This window comes from Hipposideros armiger, unplaced genomic scaffold (assembly GCF_001890085.2).
Source record: "Hipposideros armiger isolate ML-2016 unplaced genomic scaffold, ASM189008v1 scaffold_428, whole genome shotgun sequence".
NCBI lineage: Eukaryota > Metazoa > Chordata > Mammalia > Chiroptera > Hipposideridae > Hipposideros > Hipposideros armiger.
Genome location: NW_017731778.1, coordinates 1,363,490 through 1,384,567, shown reverse-complemented (window position 1 = coordinate 1,384,567; position 21,078 = coordinate 1,363,490). Strand labels below are relative to the sequence as shown.

General features: G+C 38.8%; 1 protein-coding gene across 1 annotated transcript in view; it reads left to right on the top strand.

Annotated features, from left to right (window-relative positions):
• Positions 1–21,078, top strand: part of L3MBTL4 (L3MBTL histone methyl-lysine binding protein 4) — a 484,034-nt gene that overhangs the window by 136 nt on the left and 462,820 nt on the right.

Sequence of the window (21,078 nt, the reverse complement as noted above, 5' to 3'; positions counted from 1 at the left end):
CCGGCGCCGGGCGGAGGGGCGTGCGGCCCGGCCAGGGGGCGGCGGCGGTGCGGAGCCCTGGCTCCTTCCCCTTCCCCGCCGGGCGCGCGCGGGGCTCCCCGCGCGAGGCGCTGCCCCACTTGTCGCTCACTTCGGACGGGTGCGGTGCAGCCAGGTCGGGCCAGGGCGCCGGGCGTCGCAACCTGGGCGCCGAGGAGCCGGCTCGGCGGGACGAGGGGCCGGGCCGGGACTCCAGGGGGTCCCAAGTCGGCTCTCAGGCCGCCGGGCAGTTGGCGTTTGGCTTTTGTTTTCTCTCGGGGCCGGCGTCTCGCCCCGCCCCCCAGTCTCCCCGCTTCTCCCCCTCCTCGGACAACTGTCCTGTGTGCAGGGACTCGGGCTTCGGCCCAGACCCCAGCGAGAGCTTCATCGCTTCACCCCCTTTCCTGCTCCCCAAGTTCTGCCCATCCCCGGTGTCGGAGCAGAGGAAGTGAGCGCAGGACGGACGGACGTCTGGCCAGTATCTGACAGTTTGAATGAGCTCGTCCCCTTACCCCAAACTGCGACAGGGACGCTGCCGCCCAAATCTCCTTCTCCTTCTTCACCGAGATGGACCGAGGTTGGGGCCAGCGGAACTGGGCTCACCTGGGCCAGCACCGCAGTTACCTGCGGGATTGGTGTAAGCGTTTTCTCGAGGTGGGAGAACTCTGCTGGGTAAGAGCAGTTCCTGATTGTAGGGTACACTCAATGAAGGAGTCAGTAAGAAAAACCAAGAAGTGGTCCAATGGGGAAGGAAAACCAGGTGTCATAGTAACAGGGAAGCCAGTGGAGGACCAGAGGGGGAACTGCATGTTAAGTCAGTCCCTGATAAAAAATCTGAGCTGAGAAGATATAGTTGAACTTGGCTAGAAAGAAGCAATCTCAGTGATAAGGCTTCACTGTGAGTTGTTGGTAGTGTTTTGCTTTCTGTTTTAGATATATAGATGTCCCTCTTTCATTTGAATAGTGTTCTATAGTTTATAAAGCATTTTTACTTTAGCGTTGGTAAACATATTTAGAGGATAGTTATGGGAATATACATCCAAGTGAAGAAAATTGTTTAGACCCATTAAAAAAACCAATGGACTATTCACATACTTCAAAAGGGCCCTTATGGCAGGCAGTATAAATATAGATATTATATTGTATTTAAGCAAAATAAATAAAAACAATGAATTAGAAATACTTGGGAGAAATGAAGCTTTTCATTATTCACGCATATAGTAGCTCCTGTTTAAACATTTGTACTACTTCTTTTTTTGTTTTTAGAATAGTGTCTTAGAAGAATTTATCCCTATTTCATTTTGCAAATACAATTTTCTACAGTAGCAGTAGAAAAATGAAATCTTTCCTCTGAGCCCCTCAGAGTTGTCATCTGCTCTCCTGGCCTGTGGGTGCCTTTTTGGGAGGAGGTCCCTGCAGTGAGGTTCCTGCTTAGAGTCACCTGCTGAACCGTCTTTATTTTGTGTTGAATTTAGCCATGTGTGTAGCATTCTCTTAATGAAGCTAAACATTGTGGAGAATGCTTATGCATCCATCCCTTCTTAGGTCCAGTGTGAGCTAGGCAGAATACAAGAAAATGGATCTCAAAAGATGAAAGTGTGGTCACTGCCACAATTAATGATTGATAAATTGTTTGGAAAGTATCAGGTGGGGGACTTGGGAGACAGAGCAGCAGTGCATGCATCTTTTCTTTGTCACGGTACTGATCTAGAGAAAATGTATTTAACTAGAGGGACAGGTGGACAGTATAACACTTTTATGCATAGTGTTTTTGTGTAGAAGCTATCATGATAGCTTTTAAGATAATGATAGTTTTTTAGATTAAATCATTGTTGGCTTCCTGATTTTTTTTTTTGAGGTGGGGGATGAATTAACCAAAATGGGGGCGAGGCATTTTTGCTGGGTGCCTGCTTTGTGTTGGTTGTGTGCTGTGTGTGTGTCTGTGATAAATACAGATATAACCCCTGCCTTGGTGGAGTGCATAGTCTAGTGAGGGGACAGATATTAATCTCCCAAATAAATGTCTAAAGACAGATTGTAAGTACACTATGAGAAAGACCAACAGCGTGCAAAATATGGGTTTATGGGTCAGAAAGGTCCCTCTGAGGATGAATAGCCACAGAGGGAAGCATGTATCTGAGGCCCTCAAGGTGGGCTTGGTGCACTGGAGGGAGGGTGGGCAGTGGCTGGAGGGGTAGTCAGGGCCAGCGCAGGAGGCCCCAGGAGGGCCATGTTGAGGATTGTGCCTTCTGTTTCTCTTGCCATGGAAAGGCTTTGCAGAGTCTGAGCAGGGGTGTGACATGATCTGCTTTATACTGGGAGAGGCTCACTCTGGCTGCCATCTACAGAATATTGTGCAGGTGGAAAGACCAGTTAGGACCCTGTTGCTGGGGTCCAAGTGGGAGTCCTGGTGCTTGGACCAGGGAGGTGGGTAAGAAGATGGATAGAAATGGAAGGACTTCAGGAGTATTTTGGAGGTAGAATTTTAAAAGTTACGGATGGGTTAGAGGAAATGGGAAAGGGAAAAAGTTGAATGGGTTGGAGGGTATGGGAAAGGAGAAAATCTACAATTACTCCCCTGAACTTTAGCCTGAGAAACTGGGTGAATTTTCATAAATGGGGAAGAGAGAGAAGTACCCCTGGTAACTTTGCTTTGACCATTTGTCCAGAGGAAGGCCTACTGGATGGATACAGGTTATTTTTCAGGAGACAACTTGGTGTGGTTGTGATATGTATCAGGAGACAACTTGGTGTGGTTGTGATATGTATCAAGCACCCAGCACTGTGCTAGGCACATTTTTCTGGACTTTAGCATACATGGGATTTTTTTTCCCTTTTCTGTGGCCATGGGTTTTTTGTATTCTTCTTAGCTCACACTGGACCTAATGGCTACCTTGAATTTGAACTGCCAGTCTGTCTGCAAATGGACAATGGGTATTAGAGCCTACTATCTATCAAGCAGCCTTTGTGGTAGCATTTTCAGTCCTGACCAAAAGGTCTAAAATTGCTGGATGTGCTACATGGACCATTTATTACTCAGTTTCCCTACCACATGGCATTCCAGCACCAGTCCTAACACTGTGAGTCTCCAAGTCCCTTAAAGGTCCCTGGTCCTGCAATTATGAGCCATTGCTTACTCTTTATGGTTCTTTCTTTTATGAGTACCCTGAACTTAAAAATGGGACTTTCTTGAGTGATAGAATTTAAAAAGCTGCTTATTGTTATAGTTTATTTCTCTATGAAAACCAAGTAGCAGATTATAGACATGAATCTAGGCCTGTATAAATGGATCCAAATTAGCACTGATGCCAGACCAAGGCACAGTGCATAGATGAGTAAATATTCTGCTCTTGCCTTTGGTTTTCTAGACCTAGCCATGCCTGGGACACTGACTTGGTGCCATTTGGCAAATGGAGTTATGGCCTAAATCCAGGGTCACCAATCTGGATGTTTAAAGGGGCTAGGCAGGTAAGGGAAGTGATTGAAGCAGGCATATGGAAGAAAACACACAGAGTTCTCTTGATTTTGCTCTCATTTTCTCACCTTTGAAAACTGAATATAGGTACTTGTCTACTATAAGCAGTTCTTTAAGTACAAGGATAGTAAGAGGGAGAAAAAGCCTCACTGTGCTGTGGAGAGATAGTACAGAGTGGTGAAGACCTGCAAACTAGGGATCTTACATGGTCAAAAGTGGGTAGTTATTATTAAAAAAACCCCTCAAGTTGGACTCTGCATATTTAAAAAAGGAAACATTCCTTTTAGACACACTGGATCTGACTTTTTAGGACACTGCCAAGTTGAATAGAACATGTTTGCTGACCAGATGCCATTTTACAACCTATGATTTGTGAAGTCAGCTCTACGATTAGCTGAATGTACTTTCCTTTTAATCGGGTTGTTTTTCTTCTTCATCATGAATACCTTTCTAATTTATCATGATGGAGAATATCAGTAAACATACCAGCTTTTTATTCCACCAATTGCTGCCTAATTAAGTCTGATTTGATTAAATCTGGGAGTGAGGAGTAGGGCGCTGGTCAAGCCCTGTGACTCTAAGGCACATACTTATGTAGGGAGGTAGAGTTATCAACATTTGGGTATAACCTAGACTTTTTATAGCTTTCATTCATGTTTCTGTGGAATTTTATTACATATTCTCATTGTTAAAATATCTTTTTTGCTAATTGTCTAGGAGTTTGTGTAACTGATAGACGTGACTTTTTGTGTGATTGGAGGGGGACAGTGTCTCTCTCACTTATGGGCTTTTGCATAGTTGTACCTGTCTTTCGTGTGAAATTTCCTCCTCCAGGAAGCCTCCACATCCCCCTAAAACTGGATTACTTCCCTTGCCCCGGCCCCCATGTGCTTTCCTACCATAATATGTTGGTACCTGCTATTTTACTTTGAATTATAGATCCTTACTTTTCTGTGTTCCCCAGGGAACTAAAGACTTGTTCACCATATCTTTCCAAAGCCTAGCAATTGCCTGACAAATGTTAGACACCCAGAAAATAAAAATTGAATTATTTTGAATCAATTAATGACAGACTCATACAGGACAGAATTTCCACAAAATCTCTAACATTTTGAGATTCTGTGGTGAATAACCAGCTAGGACTTTGGTTTTGAAAGCATAAACACTGACTTTGCAGCCACTCATTTTATTATTATGGTCACATATCAAACTAAATATATAGATTCTTCTCTTTTTGCTATGTGGCAAAGAGTACCCTTTAATTCCCTGTCATTGCACCATTTAGTCCTGGTCCAAGACATCATCAAGGTGAATTATTAGAGATACTTGCATAGCACTTTCACATCTATATTTTATACACTCAATTTCTAAGGATGGTTAGAACAAAGATTTCCACCCCCTTTCTGTTCCAAAACTGTGAGCTTGCTGTAATTTCATTCCCAGAAGATATGTGGATGTTTTTCAGGCAACTTAACACATACAATTGAGTTTAGAATAGGAACTGTTAAGGCTAACAGACCAAGAATCTGAGAAGTCTTGATCATCCTTTTGTAAAGTATACTTGGAAAAATCCCACACATATAGGGGTTTTCCAAGTTGACAGAATGCTGTGTAGGGCGATGAGTATATTGCATTTGTTAATTGAATGCCACAGATATTTGGCACTTTTTAAAAGTTAATAGGATAAGTTATATTGCTGGATTCTGCATCCCATGTGAATTGGCGTTGTTAATTGGTATCCATTCTGTGGATGGGACCCTACATACAGGTACGGAAGCGTCCCCACTTCCAGCTGTTGCCATCTTTGTGTTTTGTGTGAATGGTGATGCCCTTCCATTTTATTGTAGTCGATAATTCATAGTCTTTAGGGCTATTTTGTTCTTCTATTGTGAGGTCAAGGCAATGTATCATTCATTGTCAGTCTTTCCAGAACTGGCTTGCATCTGTTCAAAACAAACAATGCCCATTTCTGTGGAGCACATGGTAAAAGGGAAAAGAAAGAAAGCTGTGAAAGATACAGTCATACATTAATCACCAACATGATCCACAAAGTGTAAGGTTAGTAAGCATTGTTTTAAATTGGGTTTATGTCCAAATTTGTTGTCTTTCAAATTTCTAGAACTTTTAACTTAGAGTAACTGTAACTTTTATCACAGGCCAACTGTAGCTTCTGGAGAAGCTTCTGTTGTCCCATATTTAGCAACTTAAATGCAGCATTTTTTTTTGAAATTTAGGAAGTTTTGAAATAATCTAATTAAGATTTCTCTCAAGCTCTATTATTAGGTAATTTTGTGTTCTAAGGGGCTGTTTTGTGCATTGTAGGATGTTTAGCAGCAGCAGCCCTGCCTCTACCTACTAGATGCCTATAGCATCTCACTCCACTTAACTGTAACAACCAAAAATGTTTCCAGACATTTCCAAATTTCCTCTAAGGAGGGGGCAAAGAGAGCAGAATCCCCTTCTACCCCAGTTGAGAACCACTTATCTAATTCAGCCTGTTTTGTAGATGACAAATCAGAGGTCCAGTTGCATTAAGCAATGTGTCCAAGGTCAAAGTCATTATGTCTGAATATGAATCAAAAGCCAAACTAACTTGAAAGAACTTTTTATCAATTCAAAACTAATTTTTATCTTGTTTTTTAAAAATATACTTCTTATGATAGTAAGTGGTACATGTTGATTCTTTCTTGCTATGAATAGTCAAATACAACTGCCCCACTATTAATCAAACTGCAGCAAAGCCATAAATTATTAATAGCACTTTGAAAGCTAAAAACGTTATAAAGTAATAGGAATTTTACCACTTTGATAAATAAGGCAAACATATAAATTACTTAGTTTTGAGTTCTATCTTCTTATGACTTTATGCTCTTTAGTGGACTCTTAAATTGCTACTAATAATGAGGATAAAAAGTCTTCTCACAGCCCTGATAAGGCAAATCTGGCTCTATAGGGTCAGCCCCTACACAACAGCACCTCCATTGTAGTCACTGCCAGTTCTTACAACCAGTCAGCCTGAGGGTCCCTTCCATTGATGTGCAAAATGCAACCCAGGCTCAACTACAACAGGAGGGCACACACAGCCCACACAAGGGACACACCTGGAGCACCTGGCTCAGGTGCCCAGGGAGACTGTGCCACTGGGTCCCCTAGGACACCTACTACATAAAGCCACTCTACTAAGACCAGAGACATAGCATCTCTACCTAAAATATGAAAACAAGCAGGATTCAGTCAAAATGGAGAGAAAAAGAAACATATCCCAAATGAAAGGACCAAACAAATCTCCAGAAAAATCACTAAGCAAAATGGTGACAGCAATTTACCAGATATAGAGTTCCAAACACTGTTTTATAAGGATGCTCAATGATCTCAGGGAGAATGTCAACAAAGAGATAGGAAACATAAAAATGGAGATAGAAAACATGAAAAAGAGCCTGTCAGAAACAAAGAATGCAATAACTGAAATGTAGAGTACATTAAAGGGAATCACCATTAGATTAGGTGAATCAGAGTATTGAATCAGCAATTTGGAAGAGAAGATAGCAGAAAATACCCAGTACAAACAGCAGAAAGAAAAAATAATCCAAAAAAATAAAGCTAGTTTAAGGAACCTCTGGGACATCATCAAGCATACTTCACATAATAAGTGTACCAGGAGGAGAAGAGAGAGCGCAAGGAACTGAAAACCTAATTCTTTGAGGATATAATGATGGAAAACTTCCCTAACCTGGTGAAGGAAATAGACGTACAAGCCCAGGAAGTGAAGAGAGTCCCAAACAAGATTAACCCCAAGAGGCCCATCCCAAGACACATCATAACTAAAATGCCAAACATTAAAGACAAAGAGAGAATCTTAAAAGCAGCGAGAGAAAAGCAGTTAATTACCTACAAGGGAGCTCCCATAAGACTGTCAGCTGATTTCTGAAGAGAAACTTTTCAGGCAAGAAGTGACTGGCACAAAATATTTAGAGTGATGAAAAGCAAGAGTGTACAACCAAGACTACTCTGCCCAGTAAAGTTATCATTTAGAATCGAAGGACAGATAAAGAGTTTCCCAGACAAAAAGAATCTAAAGGAGTTCATCACCACCAAACCAGTATTACAAGAAGTGTTGAAGGGACTTCCTTAAGAAGGAGAAGAAAAGAAAAGATAAAAAATATAAATAATAAATTGGCAAAGACTACATATCTATCAACAATTACTTTAAATGTAAATGGATTAAATGCTTCAATCAAAAGACATAGGGTGGCTGAATGGATAAGAAAACAAGACCTTTACATATGCTGCCCACAAGAGACTCACTCACTTCAAACACGAAAGACACGTGTAGACTGAAAGTAAGGGATGGAAAAAGATATTTTATGAAAATGGAAACAAAACAAAAAGTGAGGGTAGTAAGACTTATAGCAGACAAAATAGACTTTAAAACAAAGGCTATTACAAGAAACAAAGTAAGACCTAGTAATCCCACTTCTGGGTATTTATCCGAAGAAACCCAAAACACTACTTTGAAGGGAAATGTGCGTTCATGTGTTCATTCAGCATTATTTACAATATCCCGGATATGGAGGCATCCTGGGTGTCCATAAATGGATGAACGGGAATAGAAGAGGTGGAACATATATGTAATGAAATATTCCTCAGCCATAAAAAAGAATGAAATCTTGCCATCTGCAACAACATGGATGGACCTAGAAGGTATTGTGCTGAGTGGAGTGTGTCAGACAAAGAAAGACAAATGTTGTATGATTTCACTTATATATGAAATCTAAAGAACAAAATAAATGAAACAAAACAAAAACAGGCTCATAGATACAGAGAACATTTTGAGGATTGCCATATGGGGGTTTAGGGGGATGTGTGAAAATAGGGAAGTGATTAAGAAATACAAATTGGCAGTTACAGAATAGTCATGAGGATGAAAAGTAAAGCATATGGAATATAGTCAATAATATTGTAATAACTGTGTATGGTGTGAGATAGGTTACTAGATTTATCGGGGTGATCACTTCATAAGTTATATAAATGTCTTATCACTATGTTGTACACTGAAACTAATATATTAAATGTCAACAATAACTTAAAAATAAAAACAATATTTTAAAAAAACCCAACACAACAACAACAAAATCTTGTCACGTATATTTCTAATGCAGAGCCCTTATTGCAGAGTTGCCAAAATGAAAGTCCAGTGAAGACCTGATTTGTCTACATTTATCCATTGGAGTAATGGCAGAGTTGGAACTATGACTTGTCCGTCCTGAGCCCCAGTCCAGGAGATTTTCTATTACATCATGTTTACTTTTGTTTTCATAGCCAAGTTTTGCAGTAAAGTTGTGTTCAATAGCTTGGCGAATTTTATTCTAGAGTAACAATTCTTTGTGTGCTTGAACAGTTGGGAATTATGAAGTCAGTAATATAGCTATCTGCTAAGAAAAAGCACATTCATTCATTTCACATGCGTTTATTTAGTATGTACTTTGGCCAGGGATGTGCTAGGCTGTGGGAGAAGAGAAGGAGCCAAACAGATGCTGAGGCCCTAGTCCTGTCCCTTGGAAACCCACAACCAGTGATGCAGATTCATATTTGAGGCTTTGCTGTATCACATTAAAAAAGATACACTGGTTTATTCTTGTGTTTACTCATTCAACAACATTTTTGGGTACCTGTTGTGTGCCAGGGTTTAGCAATGGGCGCACTGTCCTTTTTGCCCAGGAAATAAAACTGGGAGGGATGGAGCGTGCTCATGAGTGGGTGCTCAGGTTCTGCAAGAGACGTGTGAAAAATATCTGCCTATACTGCCAAGGGAGTGCCCGTGCTTTCTAAAAGTTGTTGAAAGTAAGACTATCTCTGTCGAATCCATAATTGACAAGCATTATTGTTTTGCTTCACAGATGGTACATGAGAAGCTGGGTGTGGAAGGTAGCACAGTGGCAGGGTGGAGTTACCTTTATGCCAGTTCTAGTCAGCTCAGTCATATAGCACTCCCTCTAGAGATCATGTGTCACAGAGGAGACACAGCTGAGGTTTGAATCAACCCCTTGTAGGGATGTCTTCAGGGTTGTTTTATTTCTGTAATGTTTATGTGGCCACTGTTGGCAAATGGCACTAAAGAAGAAAAATAGGTTGATTTTTTGAGAACTCATAAATCTCTGCCCTCATCTTCGAATGTTCTCACTGAGTGTTACATCGCAAGTGAAGATAAATTCTCCAAAATACATATGGCCTTCTGTATGAGCATTAAAAAGTTTCTCCCAACTTTTTGTAGTCTAAATAACTGAAAATGTCAGTCAAAACTGAAAATAAAAAGAAATAATTTATAAATTATTTTGAGAGATGATTGCATTTACTCACCTTCTTTAAATTATTCTGATTTTTATCTTATCCACTTCTATATTTCCATAATGAAGTTTCCTATAATTAAATACACAAGTACCTTTTATATCCGTTCTCAGGATCACACTTTCCTACAAGCAATGATGATCTTTCTTCTGGGACTAAAAATGAGGAAACCTTTTAAAAAGGAGACAGAAAATTGAGCTTTTTATTTATTTATTTTTGTTCCCAGAGTTTGAACATACAGTAAGTCCCCAACTTACGAACGAGTTCTGTTCCGGGAGAACGTTCGTAAGCCGGATCCATTCGTAAGTCCAACAAAGTGAGTCTTATACACCTTTGACACAAATATACCATGTAAAGGCAATGGTTGAATGACTCACATTATAAGAACGAGTGACGTCTACCATCTTTTCGCCTTGGTCCAGTCTCTCAATTATTTTCAATTTGTTTCCATGGTTATTGCTTTGCACTTCCTAGCAGTCCCCTCCACATCACCACTGCTTTTCCTCTTGCTTCCAGACATCCTGGGCTCTGATTGAGCACCGTACTACTGTACACTATCGCACTGTACAGTAAGCACACAGCAGCACAACTGTGACAATGTCCGGCAGACACATGAGCTACTTCCGCGATTTGTTCGCATCTACAAATGTTTGTAATGCGAGGTCCGTTTGTATCTGTGAAAGTTCGCAGCTTGAATGTTCGTAAGTCGGGGACTTACTGTACTCACACACCCAGGCATAAAATAAAAGCTTAAATGAATGGCTTGGGTTGTGCCTGTCACTCATTTCTTTTTCATTTGCTTGTTGAACCTAATGTAGAAAGAACCAAAATAGAAAAATGTTCATGGATGCTTATGGATTAGGGGCTTCAACTTTATTGACCCTTTGATAATGTATTTGGAACATCTCCCTTAGTATCTTGAAATGAAATTAATAGGTAAATAACTTGCCTATACATACTTTCAGAAAAGTCAACATGATGTCCACATATAATATAATGGAGAAATAAATGGAAGGTAATTTGTAATAAAATGATATGTGTTTCAAAGTGTTTGGACATGATAAGTCTAGAAAATAAAATGAAGTAGTTGGATGCTTGTATGTACCTATATGTACAGTCACTGTAAAAGTGACCAATGAAAATGCTGACACCAGGGAAAGTATCAGGGAAGGGGAGTCTTGGAGTAGTGTTGTGCTCAATGACATCGTTTTCTGAAATGTGAACAATATTTGCTAAAGTTGGCACATGAAACAAAGTCGGACCTTTTCTCAATTTACACAGAATTGCATTCCTGGGAAAGACACTACATATTAAAACTGCAAAAAAAATACTTTTTGATTATATGTAAAATGAATTATGCTCAAGGCTTAGAGATGCATAAGTAGGTTTTCACATACATGATTGTCAAGTGTGACTAACTCTCATCTTCGTAGTACCCTATTTCATTTTTTATTTTAAAATAGAAATTGAGAAAGAAAATTAGTTTTAGTGTATAGGGTTTACCCGTATATGGTTCGGCTATAATATATTATACTAGTCCTTGTATGCAAACTGTTTTTCCCCCTCATTTGTACTTTATATGCATCTTAAGTATAGGCTGTTTTCTTGCCTAGTGCAGTTGTTGCTCTGGGTAAGTTTGGAGGTTTGGGGTGAGAATGGGGATGAGGTTGGATTCCAGTACATTCTTAAAGCTTGAATACAATGTAAGAAGCAACAGGGACTCAAATTTCCACAAAGTACTGTTTTAATGGTGCTTAACAACAAGTCAAAATTCAGAGAATGAAATTTAATATATTGGGTTGTTGGAAAAGTCATGACGTATTTTTTCTGTTTTTCGTTGCATAATATGAATATATAGTGATGTTTATAAATGTACTTTTAAGGACTAGAAGTTAAATATGTGCCATGTATTGATATTATTATACATTTATACACCTATACAGTCACATTCGTATATGACAATTTTGAGCTTATTGTTGATTTGGTAACCATTAGTGTCTATGAGAGATATAAATATATTTTTCTTTTAGTTCAGTTTGCTTGCCACTGTGTAATTAGAATCAAGCATAATTTAAGATTGTGTTTGGAGGGTAGGGCTTGTTGTCTTATGAAGCCTTTTTCGTGCTCAACAGTGAGGATGAGGAGAACATGGGAAGGTAAGAGGTGGCTTGGTGGGTTTGGCCTCTGTCATGGTCCGCTTTGGGGATGGTGTTTACAGCCTGGTGCCTCTCTAGACCTGTCTGTAGATTACAGTTCTCAGCAGGTGTGTATTGATTTTGGGGGTGAGCATTAAGCCATTTTCTTGATTATTGCTTGTATGTGCTGTGCTTTTGGTAAGCTTCCCAAGTAGTTTACAAAAATTAGACTCACAGATTTTTATAGCCATTCTTCTTTGATATCATCTTTGGCCTTCCCATCACCTTTTTTTATTTTTATTTTTTTGGGGGGGTCTCGTTTCACTCTATCTATGGGCTAATTGTACAAATACCTGGGTATAATGCATTCAATGGCTTATCAACTAATATGGATTTACGCCTAAACCAGATGTAAAGGAAGCAGAGAAAATTGGCATATGAAGTTGTTTAAGCCTCACTCTGAGTTTTGGAAGGCTTATTGATAGTCTGATTTTTGGTAGACTTAACATAAAAGGACTTTTCAAAGCCGTGATGCAGAACATCTTAACTTAGGATAATTACCCCCACATTTCTTTTTAGCACTGCTATAGAAGGTGTATTTTTAAAGTTTGTTTAGCATTTCTATAGTACTTTATATTTTTAGAACATATCCATATGGATTTCAGTTATTACTTTTTTTTTAAACATATGCTGATGTTGCTACACAGTGATTTCTCAAGGTCAGAGGTATTAGTGGCTATTAACTCCTAGCCAGAGTGTTTGAGAGATCTTTATTTTTATTTAAAAATATTTAATTGAACAAAACATTGTGTTTTACCTGTCATCAATTACTCAGAATTCCTGTAATAGAAGAAATGGTTTTACGAGGGAACTAAAATGATTAATATTCTGAATATTTCAGTATATCATACAAAGAAAATTCATATGAAAGGTCTTCTTAAGATTAGCTGACTAAAATATACTCTGTTAATTCTCCATTAACTATATTACCTAAAAGAGTTGGAGTTTGTTATTTTCTAAGATGTAAGTATAGTGCAACTTGACATTTTGCTAGCTTTTTAGAATATGGCAACTGCTGAGCTTTCTTTGCTAAATTATATCCAGTCAGTTGAGGTGAAAATGAATTGGAAATAAATGGTTATGGCTGACAATTACTGTGCAGTACAAAACCCCTTAAGAACAAAGCCACTTATATAGGTGGCACTGTTTCCTTTTTCTTTTCAAAGGTTTTTCTAAGTGTAATTAAAATACAAAGAGGTTTCATGTGGCCTTATTTAGGCCAGATTAAAAACAAATAGGAAAAGTAAATTAGAAACCAGTTTGAGGTGAAGATCCAGCCCACATCTGTTATTGAAATATATCTTCCAACCCATGAGCAGAAAGTGACTGGTTGTTTTAGGGCTTACTGAACAAACATTGGGCTGCTCTCTAGGGTTGCTCAAGACAGGCTTCAAGGGTCAGGAACCTCAGTGTCTTCTGGGGCCAGGCAGGTAACTTGAGTAGGTGAAGTGGCCTGGGTTTGGCATAGGAAGGAGTCCTGGGCTTCTGGTGCCCAGCACACATGCAGGGTCTGAACGATGGATTGGTGCCTTCAGGAGTTTGAGTCCTTTGTTGCCAGACCCAGTTTTGTGTGTTGTTGTTTTTTTTTTTTTTCCCAATTGAAGTCAGAAATCCAATTGTTTAAACTGTGTGTGTAACTTCCTGGGTTTTAATAGTGTGAGGCTCAAACAAAACATCTGCAGGACTGTTGAGGCTTCTGGTATATGCCCCAAGAGCAGGGAGACAAGGAAGTTGGGAAGATAAACGGCTGTTTCAGCAAGTTCAGAGCATCTTTTCTTTTCTTTGTCTATATGATATATAATGAATTGGCAATGGGCTCAGCTCTGTGAAGAGGCTCTAAGCCTGACATGATGCCCAGACTCTCCTGGTCCTTGATGTTGGCATTCTGAACCCGAAAGTGGGAAGTTACACTTCTCTCAACACCTACTTGCAGGATATCAAACAGTGCTTGTCCCACATGCGGAGAAGGAAAGATATCCAACACTATACTTTCTGTTCAGCACTATAGTGTCTTAACTGTTCTTAGTCCATTCCATTGCATACATGTGAGCTTATAGAGAGTTGCTAATTTTTTACTTTCCATGAACAGTTAAAAGAGAAGCTACCATATATAACCTAAGAAGGTCTCCTTAACAATAAAAATGTGGGAGAGAAATCATCTCAGAAAAATGGATTTTTTTTTGTTCCAAGAAAGGATAGGTGGCAATTTTTAGAAAACAGACACAGAAGAAGGGAGCAATGATGAAACTTCTCAGATGTGAAAAGTTTTAATGTAATTTTAAAAATGATTTTTATGATATCATTGTGATTCAGTGTTTCATGTAAATTGTTTTCTTGATAGGGATCTTTCAATGTGGGGCTCTGTGGGTGATACTTGAAATAAAGATTCAGGATGTCCAATTGCTATAGTACTTTGATTTTTTTTTATAACTTGAAACAAAACAGTTATATATATATATATATATATATATATATATATATATATTGACAAAAAGGGGAGACAGTCAACACTAGTTTGCTCAGCTGGTTGTCCTTGGCATAATATAGACTGCTTATAAATCTTAGTGGTTTTTAAAATAAAATGTTGTGAGTGTTTGCTGTTTTTAATGTTTATCCACAATATCCTGCATTGCAACACGCACAGAGGTGAAAGTGCTCTGTTTTGGACTTCGTTTTGATTAGTCTTGTGGATGATTTGCCTCGGTCCCTCTCAGATTAGTCTTGCCTCCTGCTGCACCTCTGTCCTCTGTCTTTGTTGTCTTTGTTCATCTGAGTTTCCTCTTAGTCTCTTGGTTTCTCTGCTCATGCTTTATTAGCATTTTTGTTTAGTTTATCAGAATCCCTAGACATCTATTTTTACACTTAAAATATTTACATCTTTGATGGAGTAATTATTCTAAAATGCCCCGCCTGGCTCTGATATCTTGAAAATCCTTTTATAGCTGTGTGAACATAGGCAATTTATGTAATTTGCCTCAGCTTCCTCAGCAGTAAAATGGGGATGACAAACTGGTGGTTGTGAAGATTAAATGACTTTCTAAACATAAACCCTTCAAAACATAGCCCGTAGATAGCTGTTGTTCAGTAACTGTCAGAAACTGACTATCTGTTGTTACACTTGCGTATCTCAATATTGCCCCAAATGGGTGATATACGAGGTGTGATCATAAAATATTGGTGAATGTTTAAATTAAAAAACATTTTTTTACAGTAAAAGACACATTGCTATTAATCCCTCTCAAAATACTCTCCCTTGCTTCAAATACATTTATCCTATCATTCTTGCCAATTTCTGAAACCGTTCTGGAAGTCCTCTTTTGTGAGTGTCTCTAGCTATGCTGTTGTGGCTGCCTCCATGTCCTGAAACAATTCAAAACGTTTACCTTTCATGGTCACTTTGACTTTGGGGAAGAGCCAGAAGTTGCACAGTGCCAGATACGGTGAATAATGTGGATGAGGACACACCATAATATTTTTATTTGACAGAAATTGCCATACCAGAAGCGATGTGTGACACGGATCCTTTCCATTGTGATCACAAAATATGGTGAATGCTGCTGCCGAGTGCCATCCAACGGAAAGGCAGGGATCCTCAGTACGGGAAGAGACGTGTATATCAAACCTTAGTAACAGTGTGTGACATGTTTCAACTTGTTCGGTTGTGAGCTACAGTTGAGAGAAGGTGTATTTTAAAGTGTGCCATTAGGGGCCGGCTGAGTGGCTCAGTTGGTTAAGAGCTCGCTCAAGAGTGTGAGCTCTGATCCACAGGGTTGCCAGTTCTATTCATGGCCAGAGCTGAGCTGCTGCTGAGCTGCCAACAGGTGGCAGGATGGCTCAGCTAAAAAAAACAAAAAAAAACAGAGCTGGTAAAGTGTGCCATTAATTATCCTCCATCATGACAATGCGTGTTACATGTGGCTTCTGGTATACAACAATTACTGTCAAATAAAAACATTATGGTGTATCATCAACCACCTTATTCACCAGATCTGACAATGTGCGACTTCTGGCTCTTCCCAAAGTCAAAATGATTCAGGACATCAAGGTAGCCGCAATAGTGCAATTAAAGACACTCATGAAAGTGGACTTCCAGAACTGCTTCAGAAAGTGGCAAGAATGATGGGGTAAATGTGTTCTAAACGAGGGGGAGCATTTTGAGAGGGATTAATGGCAATGTGTCTCTTACTGAAATAAATTTTTAAAAATTTAAACATTCACTGTAACTTCTGATCACACCTCGTATTTAGATACACACTGCAGAATTATATGCTCATTCCCCCAAAGAAAAGTAAATTCATCTTGAGAAACATATTATTTTCTTAGGGAAAGTGACTGCCTTTACCTGTCAGTCACAGGAGTGGTTTTCGCCCAGTGGATCACAGGGTGCTTCCTTGTTATTTCGCTGTAGTATGTACATGAAATCCACACCCTTCTTAACCCTATTTGTAGAGAACAATTTGGATTCTTCTGGGTAGAGTGAGAGGTGCCAGCAAGGGCCCACCAGGTTGGTGGTGGAAGATTGGCAACTGAATGTACAGGCTGCAGAAGGAGCTGCACCATTCCCTGCTGGGTGGCTCTGCTCCTAGGGCCATGCCGGGAAGCTCAAGATCGCCAGTGTTCAGATTGTTCAGCATCATGCAGGATTCCTCTGAAGGCTTGTGACAGGCCAAACTGGTCTGTGTGATAGGCTTCCTGGGGCTTTGTATTATCCATGCAGCTGTATAGTAACTGTTTACAAATTGTGTGAGTGATATTCAAAGAATTGTGCCCTTTTTTAAAAAATGGTGCTCTGTTTGAATCTTTATTTGGGAGATATCATCTGATTACTAATTTCTTAAATACTAAAAATTCAGTTTCAGAATGCACACTACCTTCATTTACTATATAATAATATGAAAATTCTAGCCTTGTTTCTTAATTTATATGGGTTGGATTGTTTTTTTTTAACCCAAACAGAGAAGAAAACATTGATTAACCTGTATTGTGGATATGACAGCTTTAGCACTAGAAGTACCTGGGTTCAAGTCTTGGTCTTGCTCAAAGCTAATTATGAGACCTTAGGAAAGAAATGATTTTATAATGCTGTGTTCTTTTCTGCTTTATTACAGATAATATTATCCCTGGGAGTTAAATTATAAAAATAATAAAAAATAAATCAAGAAAAACCGAATACAGAATACCCATATGATATGGCAATGTATTTAGCTGTCCTGAAGCAATACAGATTTTTATAGTGTTTAATATGATTTTTACTCCTCCCAAAGTGGAAGTTTCATCAGCTTTTCAAATGCTGCTACTACTTGTCATAGTTTTTGAGACCCGTGATTGAAATTAATACACCAAACATATTGCAGTGCATATTTTTAGTCCCAAGAACAGTAAATAGGGTATTTAGGCATACATGTCACACATTTGGTGTCAAACGTATCACTTTGTTAGTAACATACTTTTGAAAATAAAGGAAAATTTCCCTGACTTTGGATTAACATTCTTGCTTTATGTATATGTTCACACTACATGCATATGTCTCCCTTCTTCCTGCTTATATGTCAGTAAGGGTGGGACAGCTATTTTGGTCATCTTTGCCACAAGAACCCAGAAAAATTATTTGTTGAAATATGTGTAAAGCAGAATATGATGAATAGAAATAAGACATATGGTCAGCTAACCTAGCATTATATGTTAGAAGAAATGAGGCTGTTGGTTCATGAGTAACGATCATTTATCAGTATCAAAGGGGATCCTGGAAGTAACAGCCTTATGTAATATTTTACAAAGTAATGGAATAGACTTTAGGGAAAGAAATCTACATGCATATGAAGGTATTGAGAATAATCAATTTTGTAAAAAATAAATTGCGTTCTGTGTGTTGAGAGTATACATTTATTTTCATGAGATTACATTTGCAAAATGTATAAACCAATTATCTTTTTCTGTGTCTCATATAGTCCCATGTAGGTGTGCACTAAACAATCTTTAAAAATAGTATAAATATGGGAGAATTGGGGCTAATTTATTCTTGGTGGTGAGGTGGGATTTCTCTCTCTCTCTTTTGGGAGTTGTTGTTTTTTGCTTTCAGTAGATTGACAAAGTTGATGGATTAGGTAATTGTAGTGGCATTATTTCAAATTGAATCATTCAATATCTGGTGTATAATATCTAGTTTCTTTATTCCACAAATGATCATTGGGGGCCTAGTGTGTATCAGGCACTGTTGTAGTCATTTGGGTACAACAGTAAATGGAATAGGCCAAAGTCTTGGTGGAGCTTACATCCCAGTGGGGAAGAGGCAGTCAATAACTGATACAAATACTAAATAGGTAATGCGTTTAGTATTCTAAAAGGTGATACATATTATGGTAAAGAGAACAAGTTATGCGGGGTAAGAAGTACTGGGAGTGCTGGGTTGTCAGATGCAGGTTTCTGTGAGAAGGTGAGATCAGCAAAGGGGATGATATCTGGGGAAGAGTTCCAGAGGGAGGGAGCAGCTGGAAGAATGGCCCTAAGGCCTGAGGGTGCAGGGCATGCTGGAGGGACAGTATGGAGGCTGTTGTGGGCAGGGGAGAGTGTTAGGCAATGAGGGTAGAGAAGGGAACTTGGGAGTGAGGGAGGAGAAATGAGCCATTGTGAGGACTTTGTGTTTACACGGATATGGGAAGCCCTGCCAGCACTTGGGCAGAGGGTTGACATGGATGGACTTTAAGACCGTCATGCTGGCTGTAGAATGGAGAACAGAGAGGCTCATGGATACCTGCTAGGGAAGCTATTATCATACACTGGGTTGAACCTGATGTAGCTCCTATATAAATAGTGAGTAATACAGCAATATAAATAGTGAGTGGCTGTATTCTGGATTTTTGTGATGGTAGAGCCAAGATTTCCTGATTGACTGGATGTGGATGACAGAGGAGTCCATCATGTTCCATGGTTTTTGGCATGAGAATGTTGCCACCTGAGATGGAGAAGGTCTTGGGTGGAGCAGGAGATTGTTGTGAGAATAACACAAGTTAGCATGCATACAGCTCTTAGAACAGGATCTGCTCATGATAGGTACTCAAAGAATGTTAGCATCTATCATTAGCATTAGTAGTAGTAATTGAGTGCTTTTACTTTCAACTTTTTTCCTGATCTGCCCACAGTGTATCCCCTGGGTGCCCCCTCAGGTGAGCTGGACTCATCTTTGCTTCTTGCTAATTTCCAGTTTGGGGCAAGTCATTTACGCTTCTACCCCCACTCTTATCATGGAAAACTCACAAGAGATATGGGCAGAAAAATAGGTTGCATCTCTAAAAAACTAAGGCATATAATGTATGATTGTGTTAGGGTCATTGATTCAGCCAAAGCAAGTATGATAATATGGTACGCTTCATAGGGGTTTTGTTTTATTTTTAACACTTTTACTTTTTATCAAAGCGATACTTCAACCTTATAACAAAGGGAAAAATCTAGAAAAGTTTATGGTCATAAAGAATAGTTTCATGCCCAGCTTTCCCTATACCCAGTTCTTCTTTTATGAAGCTGAATAATATTCCTGTGTGTGTGTGTGTGTGTGTGTGTGTGTGTGTGTGTGTGTTTCACATTTTCTTTATCCATTCACTGTTGACAGATACTTAGGTTGTTTCCATATCTTGTTACTGAGAGTAATACTGCAGATATCTCTTCAAGATAGTGATTTTATTTCCTTCGGATATGTAGCCAGAAGTAGGATGCTGGATCATATGGCAGTTCACTTTTTAATTTTTTGAGGAACTTTCACAATATTATCCATGAATGGCTACACCAATTTACATTCCTCCCAGTGTGCACAAGGGTTCCCTTTTCTCTACATCCTCACCAACATTTGTTATCTTTTGACTTTTTATAATAGCCATCCTACGTAATGAGTGAGGTGATATCTCACTGTGGTTTTGATATGCATTTCTGTGATGAGCATATTTTCATGTACATTTTGGCTATTTATATATCTTCTTTGGAGAAATGTCTATTCAGGTCCTTTGCCCATTTGTAAATCAGGTTATTTCTTTTCTTGCTATTGAGTTGAGTTGTATGAGTTTTTATATAGTTTGAGGTTTTTTCCCCCTGAACTTTGAGATATAATTGACACATAACATTATGCAAGTTTAAGGTGTACAATGTGTTGACTTGCTATTAACCCTTTACTAGATATATGGTTTGCAAATATTTTCTCCAATTCTGTCGGTTGCCTTTTCATTATGTTGATTGTTTCCTTCGCTGTGCAGAAACTTTTAGTTTGGTATAGTCCCACTTGTTTTGTTTTTGTTGCATTTGTATTTGATTTCATATCCAAAAAAATCAATGCCAAGACCTATGTCAAGGATCTTTTCCCCTGAGGAGTTTTAGAGTTTCAGATCTTATGTTTAAATCTTTAATCCATTTGAGTTGATTTTTGTGTATTGTGTAAGATAAGGGTACAATTTCATTCTTCTGTACTTGTATGTGGATATCGAATTTTCCCAACACGTTTTATTGAAGAGACTATCTTTTCCCCATTGTATATTCTTGTTACCTTTTTCCAAAATTAGTTGATTGTATATGCATAGGCTTATTCCTGGACTCTCTATCTGTTCCATTGGTCTATGTGCATGTTTCTGTGCCATACTATATGGTTTTTATTACTATAGCTTTGTAATGTTGGAATTCAGGAAGTGCGATGCCTGCAGTTATGTTCTTGCTCAAGATCGCTTTAGCTATTTGGGGTATTTTGTGGTTCCATACAAATTTTAGAATTTTTTTCTATTTCTGTGAAAAATGCCATTTAAATTTTGATAAGAGATTGTGTCGAATCTGTAGATCATTTTAGGTAGAATGGACATTTTAAAGATATTAATTCTTCCAATCCATGAACATGGGCTATCATTCCATTTGTGCCTTCATTGATGTCTTTAATCAATAACTATAGTGTATAGTGTACTGAGTTTTCACCTCCTTGGTTAAATTGATTCCTAAGTATATTATTCTTTTTCTGCTATTGTAAATGGGATTGTTTTCCTAATTTGATAGCTCATTGTTAGTCTTTTTTTTTTT